Here is a 9944-nt window from a genome sequence, read left to right as displayed (position 1 = left end):
TTCTTGGGAATTTAATTACTAATTTTCTGAGAATTTACTAAGTAATTTACTAGGAATTTACTGCGAATTTATTCAGAATTTTCTTTGTAATTTACTTTATAATATTTTGGGAATTTACTGAGTAATTTGATGAGAATTTACTGAGTAATTTACCGAGTAATTTACTGTGAATTTACTGAGTGATTTACTCAGAATTTACTGAGTAATTTACTTAGCAATTTACTGGGTAATGTTCTCAGTAATTTACTGGAATTCATTGAGTAATTTACTGAGATTTTATTAAGTAATTTACAGTGAAATTATGAAAAATTTACTTCAAATTTTCTAAATAATTTGCTGAGGATTTACTAGGAATTTACTGAGTAATTAATTGAGAATTTACAGAATAATTTACTGAGAATTTCTTAGAAATTTAATTAATAATTTACTGAGAATGTACTAAGTAATTTACTGAGAATTTATTGAGAATTTTCGAAGTAATATACTTTATAATTTACTGAGAATATTCGGAGAATTTACTGAGTAATTTAATGAGAATTTACTGAGTAATTTACCGAGTAATTTACCGGGAATTTAGTGAATGATTTACTCGGAATTTACTGAGTGGTTTACTTAGCAATTTACTGGGTAATGTTCTGTGTAATTTAGTGAGAATTCAAAGATTAATTTACAGAGATTTTATTGAGTAATTTACAGTGAAATTATGAAAAATTTACTTCGAATTTTCTAAATAATTTACTAGGAATTTATTGTGTAATTAATCGAGAATTTACCGAATAATTTACTTAGAATTTCTTGGGAATTTAATTAGTAATTTACTGGGAACTTATTGAGAATTTTCTAAGTAATTTACTTTATAATTTATTGAGAATTTTCTGGGAATTTACTAAGTAATTTAATGAGAATTTACTCTGTAATTTACCGGGAATTTACTGAGTGATTTACTTAGAATTTACTGAGTACTTTACTTAGCAATTTACTGGGTAATGTTCTCAGTAATTTACTGGGAATTCAATGAGTAATTTACTGAGATTTTATTGAGTAATTTACCGTGAAATTATGAAAAATTTACCTCGAATTTTCTAAATAATTTACTGAGGATTTACTAGGAATTTACTGAGTAATTAATTAAGAATTTGCTGAATAATTTACTGAGAATTTCTTGGGAATTCAATTAGTAATTTACTGAGAATTTATTGCGTAATTTACTGAGAATTTATGGAGAATTTTCTAAGTAATTTACTTTATAATTTACTGAGAATTTTCTGGGAATTTACTGAGTAATGTATTGAGAATTTACTGAGTAATTTACCGGGAATTTAGTGAATGATTTACTCGGAATTTACTGACTACTTTACTTAGCAATTTACTGGGTAATGTTCTGATTAATTTAGTGAGAATTCAAAGAGTAATTTACAGAGATTTTATTGAGTAATTTACAGTGAAATTATGAAAAATTTACTTTGAATTTTCTAAATAATTACTGAGGATTTACCACGAATTTACTGAGTAATTAATTGAGAATTTACCGAATAATTTACTGAGAATTTCTTGGGAATTTAATTAGTAATTTACTGGGAATTTATTGAGAATTTTCTAAGTAATTTACTTTATAATTTACTGAGAATTTTCTAGGAATTTACTGAGTAATTTAATGAGAATTTACTGTGTAATTTACCAAGTAATTTACTGGGAATTTACTGAGTGGTTTACTCAGAATTTACTGAGTACTTTACTTAGCAATTTACTGGGTAATGTTGTCAGTAATTTACTGGGAATTCAATGAGTAATTTACTGAGATTTTATTGAGTAATTTACCGTGAGATTAGGAAAAATTTACTTCGAATTTTCTAAATAATTTACTAGGAATTTATTGTGTAATTAATCGAGAATTTACTAAATAATTTACAGAGAATTTGCTGGGAATTTAATTAGTAATTCACTGAAAATTTACCAAGTAATTTACTGAGAATGTACTGGAAATTTATTGAGAATTTTCTAAGTAATTTACTTTATAATTGACTGAGAATTTTTTGTGAATTTACTAAGTAATTTAAAGAGAATTTACAAAGTAATTTACCGAGTAATTTACTGGGAATTTACTGAGTGATTTACTTAAAATTTACTGAGTACTTTACTTAGCAATTTACTGGGTAATGTTCTCAGTAATTTACTGGGAATTCAATGAGTAATTTACTGAGATTTTATTGAGTAATTTACCGTGAAATTATGAAAAATTTACTTCGAATTTTCTAAATAATTTACTGAGGATTTACTAGGAATTTACTGAGTAATTAATTAAGAATTTGCTGAATAATTTACTGAGAATTTCTTGGGAATTCAATTAGTAATTTACTGAGAATTTACTGTGTAATTTACTGAGAATTTACTGTGAATTTTCATGGAATTTATTGACAAATTTAACAAGAATTTACTGAGTAATTTACCGAGTAATTTACTGGGAATTTACTGAGTGATTTACTCAGAATTTACTGAGTAATTTACTTAGCAATTTACTGGGTAATGTTCTGAGTAATTTACTGAGAATTCAATGAGTAATTTACCGAGATTTTATTGAGTAATTTACAGTGAAATTAAGAAAAATTTACTTCGAATTTTCTAAATAATTTGCTGAGGATTTACTAGGAATTTACTAAGTAATTAATTGAGAATTTACTGAATAATTTACTGAGAATTTCTTGGGAATTTAATTAGTAATTTACTGAGAATTTACTAAGTAATTTACTGATAATTTACTGAGAATTTTCGGGGAATTTACTGAGTAATTTAATGAGAATTTACTGGTAATTTAGTGAATGATTTACTCGGAATTTACTGACTACTTTACTTAGCAATTTTCTGGATAATGTTCTTAGTAATTTACCGTGTAATTATGAAAAATTTACTTCAAATTTTCCAAATAACTACTGAGGATTTACTAGGAATTTACTGAGTAATTAATTGAGAATTTACCGAATAATTTAAAGAGAATTTCTTGGGAATTTCATTAGTAATTTACTGGGAATTTATTGAGAATTTTATAAGTAATTTACTTTATAATTTATTGAGAATTTTCTGGGAATTTACTGAGTAATTTAATGAGAATTTACTGTGTAATTTACCGGGTAATTTACTGTAATTTACTGAGTGTTTTACTTAGAATTTACTGAGTACTTTACTTAGCAATTAACTGGGTAATCTTCTCAGTAATTTACTGGGAATTCAATGAGTAATTTACTGAGATTTTATTAAGTAATTTTTCGTGAAATTATGAAAAATTTACGTCAAATTTTCTAAATAATTTACTAGGAATTTACTGAGTAATTAATCGAGAATTTTCTGAATAATTTGCTGAGAATTTATTGGGAATTTAATTAGTAATTCACTGAAAATTTACTAAGTAATTTACTGAGAATGTACTGGAAATTTGTTGAAAATTTTCTAAGTAATTTGCTTTATAATCGACTAAGAATTTTCTTTGAATTTACTAATTAATTTAATGAGAATTTACTGAGTAATTTACCGAGTAATTTACTGGGAATTTTCTGAGTGATTTACTCTGAATTTACTTAGTAATTTACTGAGAATTCAATGAGTAATTTACTGAGATTTTATTGAGTAATTTACCGTGAAATTATGAAAAATTTACTTCGAATTTTCTAAATAATTTACTAAGGATTTACCAGGAATTTACTGAGTAATTAATCGATAATTTACTGAGAATTTGTCGGGAATTTAATTAGTAATTCATTGAAAATTTACTAAGTAATTTACTGAGAATGTACTGGAAATTTATTAAGAATTTTCTAAGTAATTTACTTTATAGTTGACTAAGAATTTTCTGTGAATTTACTAAGTAATTTAATGAGAATTTACTGAGTAATTTACCGAGTAATTTACTGGAAATTTACTGAGTGATTTAGTCAGAATTTACTGAGTACTTTACTTAGCAATTTACTGGGTAATGTTCTGAGTAATTTACTGAGAATTCAAAGAGTAATTTACTGAATTTTTATTGAGTAATTTATCGTGAAATTATGAAAAATTTACTTCGAATTTTCTAAATAATTACTGAGGATTTACTTGGAATTTACTGAGTAATTAATTGAGAATTTACTGAATAATTCACTGAGAACTTCTTGGGAATTTAGTTAGTAATTTACTGAGAATTTACTGAGAATTTATTGAGAATTTTCTAAGTAATTTACTTTATAATTTACTGAGTATTTTCGGGGAATTTACTGAGTAATTTACCGAGTAATTTACTGGGCATTTAGGAATGATTTACTCGGAATTTACCGAGTACTTTACTTAGCAATTTATTGGGTAATGTTCGGAGTAATTTAGTGAGAATTCAAAAAGTAATTTACAGAGATTTTATTGAGTAATTTACCGTGAAATTATGAAAAATTTACTTCGAATTTTCTAAATAGTTACTGAGGATTTACTAGGAATTTACTGAGTAATTAATTGAGAATTTACCGAATAATTTACTTAGAATTTCTTGGGAATTTAATTAGTAATTTTTTGGGAATTTATTGAGAATTTTCTAAGTAATTTACTTTATAATTTACTGAGAATTTTTTGGGAATTTACTGAGTAATTTAATGAGAATTTACTGTGTAATTTACCAAGTAATTTACTGGGAATTTACTGAGTGATTTACTTAGAATTTACTGAGTACTTTACTTAGCAATTTACTGGGTAATGTTCCTAGTAATTTACTGGGAATTCAATGAGTAATTTACGGAGATTTTATTGAGTAATTTACCGTGAAATTATGAAAAATTTACTTCGAATTTTCTAAATAATTTACTGAGGATTTACTTGGAATTTACTGAGTAATTAATTAAGAATTTGCTGAATAATTTACTGAGAATTTCTTGGGAATTCAATTAGTAATTTACTGAGAATTTACTACGTAATTTACTAAGAATTTACTGGGAATTTATTTAGAATTTTCTAAGTAATTTACTTTATAATTTACTGAGAATTTTCTGGAAATTTACTGAGTAATGTAATGAAAATTTACTGTGTAATTTACCGTGTAATTTACTGAAAATTTACTACGTGATTTAATCTGAATTTACTGAGTACTTTACTTAGCAATTTACTGGGTAATGTTCTGAGTAATTTAGTGAGAATTCAAAGAGTAATTTACTGAGATTTTATTGAGTAATTTACCGTGAAATTATGAAAAATTTACTTCGAATTTTCTAAATAATTACTGAGGATTTACTAGGATTTTACAGAGTAACTAATTGAGAATTTACTGAATAATTTATTGAGAATTTCTTGGGAATTTAATTAGTAATTTACTGGGAATTTATTGAGAATTTTCTAAGTAATTTACTTTATAATTTACTGAGAATTTTTTGGGAATTTACTAGGCAATTTAATGAGAATTTACTGAGTAATTTACCGAGTAATTTACTGGGAATTTACTGAGTGATTTACTCAAAATTTACTAAGTACTTTACTTAGCAATTTATTAGGTAATGTTCTAAGCAATTTACTGAGAATTCAATGAGTAATTTACTAACATTTTATTGAGTAATTTACCGTGAAATTATGAAAATTTTTCTTCGAATTTTCTAAATAATTTACTGAGGAGTTAGTAGGAATTTACCTAGTAAGTAATTGAGAATTTACTGAATAATTTTGTGAGAATTTCTTGGGAATTTAATTTGTAATTTTGCTGACAATTTACTAAGTAATTTACTGAAAATTTACTGGGAATTTATTGAGAATTTTCTAAGTAATTTACTTTATAATTTTCTGAGAATTTTCTGGGAATTTACTAAGTAATTTAATGAGAACTTACTGCGTAATTTACCGAGTAATTTACTGGGAATTTACTGAGTGATTTATTACGAATTTACTTAGTAATTTGCTGAGTAATTTTCCGGGTAATGTTCTGAGTAATTTACCGTGAAATTATGAAAAATTTACTTCGAATTTTCTATATAATTACTGAGGATTTACTAAGAATTTACTGAATAATTAATTGAGAATTTACCGAATAATTTTGTGAGAATTTCTTGGGAATTTAATTAGTAATTTACTGAGAATTTACTAAGTAATTTACATGGAATTTATTGAGAATTTATTGGGAAACTTCTAAGTAATTTACTTTATAATTTACTGAGAATTTTCTAGGAATTTACTGAGTAATTTAATGAGAATTTGCTGAGTAATTTTCGAAGTAATTTACTGGAAATTTATTAAGTGATTTACTCTGAATTTACTGAGTACTTTACTTAGTAATTTACTGGGCAATGTTCTGAGTAATTTAGTGACAATTCAATGAGTAATTTACTGAGATTTTATTGAGTAATTTACCGTGAAATTATGAAAAATTTACTTCGATTTTTCTAAATAATTTACTGAGGATTTACTAGGAATTTACTGAGTAATTAATTGAGAATTTACTAAATAATTTACTGAGAATTTCTTGGGAATTTAATTAGTAATTTATTGAGAATTTAGTAAGTAATTTACGGAGAATTTACTGAGAATTTATTGAGAATTTTCTAAGTAATTTACTTTATAATTTACTGAGAATTTTCTGGCAATTTACTGTGTAATTTACTGATTATTTACTGAGTAATTTACTGAGCAATTTACTGGGAATTTACTGAGTGATTTATTTAGAATTTACTGAGTACTTTACTTAGCAATTTTCTGAGTAATGTTCTTAGTAATTTACTGAGAATTCAATGAGTAATTTACAAAGATTTTATTGAGTAATTTATCGTGAAATTATGATAAATTTACTTCGAATTTTCTAAATAATTTACAGAGGATTTACTAGGAATTTACTGAGTAATTAATTGAGAATTTGCTGAATAATTTTCTGAGAATTTCTTGGGAATTCAATTTGTAATTTATTGAGAATTTACTACGTAATTTATTGAGAATTTACAGGAAATTTATTGAGAATTTTCTAAGTAATTTACTTTATAATTTACTAAGAAGTTTCTGGAAATTTACTAAGTCATTTACCGAGTAATTTATTAGGAATTTACTGAGAGATTTACTCAGAATTTACTAAGTAATTTACTTAGCAACTTACTGGGTAATGTTTTGAGTAATTTACCAAGAATTCAATGAGTAATTTACTGCGATTTTATTGAGAAATTTACAGTGAAATTATGAAAAATTTATTTCGAATTTTCTGAATAATTTATTGAGGATTTACTAAGAATTTACTGAGTAATTAATTGAGAATTTCCTGAATAATTTACTGAGAATTACTTGGGAATTTAATTAGTAATTCACTGAGAATTTACCAAGTAATTTACTGAGAATGTACTGGAAATTTATTGAGAATTTTGCAAGTAATTTATTTACAATTTACTGTGAATTTTCAGTGAATTTACTAAGTAATTTAATCGAAATTTACTGAGTAATTTTTCGAGTAATTTACTGGGAATTTACTGAGTGATTTACTCGGAATTTACTGAGTACTTTACTTAGCAATTCACTGGGTAATGTTCTGAGTAATTTTGTCACAACCCCAAACCGCCCCTAGTAGTTTGGTGCCGTGATGGCCAGTAATCCGTAATTACCGAAGGCCAACTTCCAAAATTCACACACAATCAGAGTTTATATATAGGGGGCTCACAAATGCAGAAGCAATAATTCAAAATACAAGTGGTCCATAAGAGCAGTGCATAAGTCAAATGAAATGGTATACATCTTTTCATAGCTTTACAACTTGAATATAAGCAAAATAAAATACATATTACATCTTGACTAAAAGGCTTCTCAAGCCGACATGTTCAAATACAAAAGCTTCAAGATTGCCGACGTCCTCACTGCCGATATAACATGTATACAAAACACACATCTCGGCATAGCCGACTTCTTGCTTGTTACCTACATATATACATAGGGAGGGTGAGCTTGGATACTCAGTGAATGGTATAAGTAATAAAGGGGTTAAATGAATGATTCCCGAGGTCTTTCAAAACAATACATAATATATCTTGTCAAAACCATACGTATCATAGCTTGTACAAAACATGAGATAAATCTTGTTCATCAAACTTGATACTTAACATGCGTCAAATCTTATAACATAACCTCGGCGTAACCTTCCAGCATGAGGGACTTGTGTTACTTAGGCCCGTAGCCCGCTTTAACATCATGGAGCTCGTGTTACTTAGGCTTGTAGCCCGCTTTAACATCATGGAGCTCGTGTTACTTAGGCCCGTAGCCCGCTTTAACATCATGGAGCTCGTGTTACTTAGGCCCGTAGCCCGCTTTAACACGATAGTCTTTCCAAGAAAGGACCGCATCCTTTTGTACTTGGTACTGCGAAAGTTTAGAGTCCTCCAGCACAAGGGACTATCCGAGAAGGTCATCAAAACAAAGCTTACTTGATAACTTGTCATTCAAAACAAAGCTTATACTTGATACATAAAATAGGGATATCATTCATGCTTAACAAATACTTTTATCGAAACAAGGCAAAGCTTTATCAAAACCTTAAGAACATAACTTTATTAAAAATACCACTCACATTAATTCTTGGGACGTCGGGGTCAAGGCAAAGGTCCAAGCCCTACAACACATGGCAAAGCATACTGAACATACTTCTCAAAACAAGTCTTACATGCATGCAATTAATCTCGGGAAAACATGCTGGAAGTCAAAACACTATTTTACATGTCTGGAAGACATGCTGGGTACCAACCGGTCTAAGCCGAGGTCCTACACCTCCTTGCCGAGGTGTGGTCCCGGTGGCCTCATTCAAAAGCAAAGTCGGGAAAACCTGGGTTTCCCTTTGAAGAACATGAAGAACATGATGAACAGGATCATGAGAAAGATGAATGCAAGATCGTAACTTGTTACAAAAATCTGGGATTTCATGCCACGAGTTCGAAAACATGGACCTGGGTGCCCATACTTGAAAATCATGCGGAAACAAACACAAAAACATGGATCTAGGCATGAGCCTCCGGATCAAAACATGACTTTTCTTGAAAAACACATGAATGCCATTTTCTCTTTCTAAAACCGAGCTTCAAAGCAATGCATGGCTTACAAATCATATTCAATCATGCAATGCAATAACATAAACATAAAGAACAACAAGAGCGGATCAAGAATCTAACCTTAGAACATGGATCTAACGGTTCGATCTCTAGGAATCAAGCTTAGAAATCCACTCTCTCTCAAGAACTCTTCTCCCTCCTCTAGAGCTTCTCTCTCCTCTTCAAAACAAGTTTAGGAGAAAATGATGGGTTTCTCTCTCTATCGGCTGACTTAAGTCTCAGCTCGGACGCGTGGCAGCGGCGGATTGGTTCTCCTCAAAAAGGTGATAGATTGACAAGACAAGGCAATGACAAAGTGTATCTAACAAGCTACTCGGAATGGCACTCCGGCAAGTGGTGACATCGGAAAGGACAAAGCTTCGGCAACTAAGATGACAATGACCTCGGCTAGGAAGGACGACACTTGACTAAGCTGTGCCACACCTTGGCCTAGATGTGCCACACCTCGGTCTAGGTCATACCACTCCAGGACAAGATTGCTCAGGTGCAAAGGTAACATCTCGGCCTAGATGATACACATCTCGGCCTTGGTGACTCACACCCCGGCATAGATAATGCCATCTCGGTCAATATGTCGGGGCGAAGGTGGAGGTCAAACGAAGGGGTTCCAAGATACTTCTAGACTGCAGATGACGTCGGCTTGGAATGATCTAGGCTTAACATAACCTAGGCTTGAGACACCAAGGAAGGAAACAAGCATGTACACAACACTTATGCAATTCACATAGTCACAAAACAAGGCAAGTGCCTTACTTAGCCAAAACAAGTCAAAGTCTGCAAATGCAAGCTTAACAAGACAAAATCATGCAAAGGTACATGAACATGACTAAGACATGAATATGGGTTATTACAAATTTTATGACAATTCAAAGAGTAATTTAC

This window comes from Camellia sinensis, chromosome 4 (genome assembly GCF_055761805.1).
Source record: "Camellia sinensis isolate YWXY chromosome 4, ASM5576180v1, whole genome shotgun sequence".
NCBI lineage: Eukaryota > Viridiplantae > Streptophyta > Magnoliopsida > Ericales > Theaceae > Camellia > Camellia sinensis.
The sequence above is the reverse complement of the archived record's forward strand: the minus strand, read 5'-3'. Positions refer to the sequence as shown.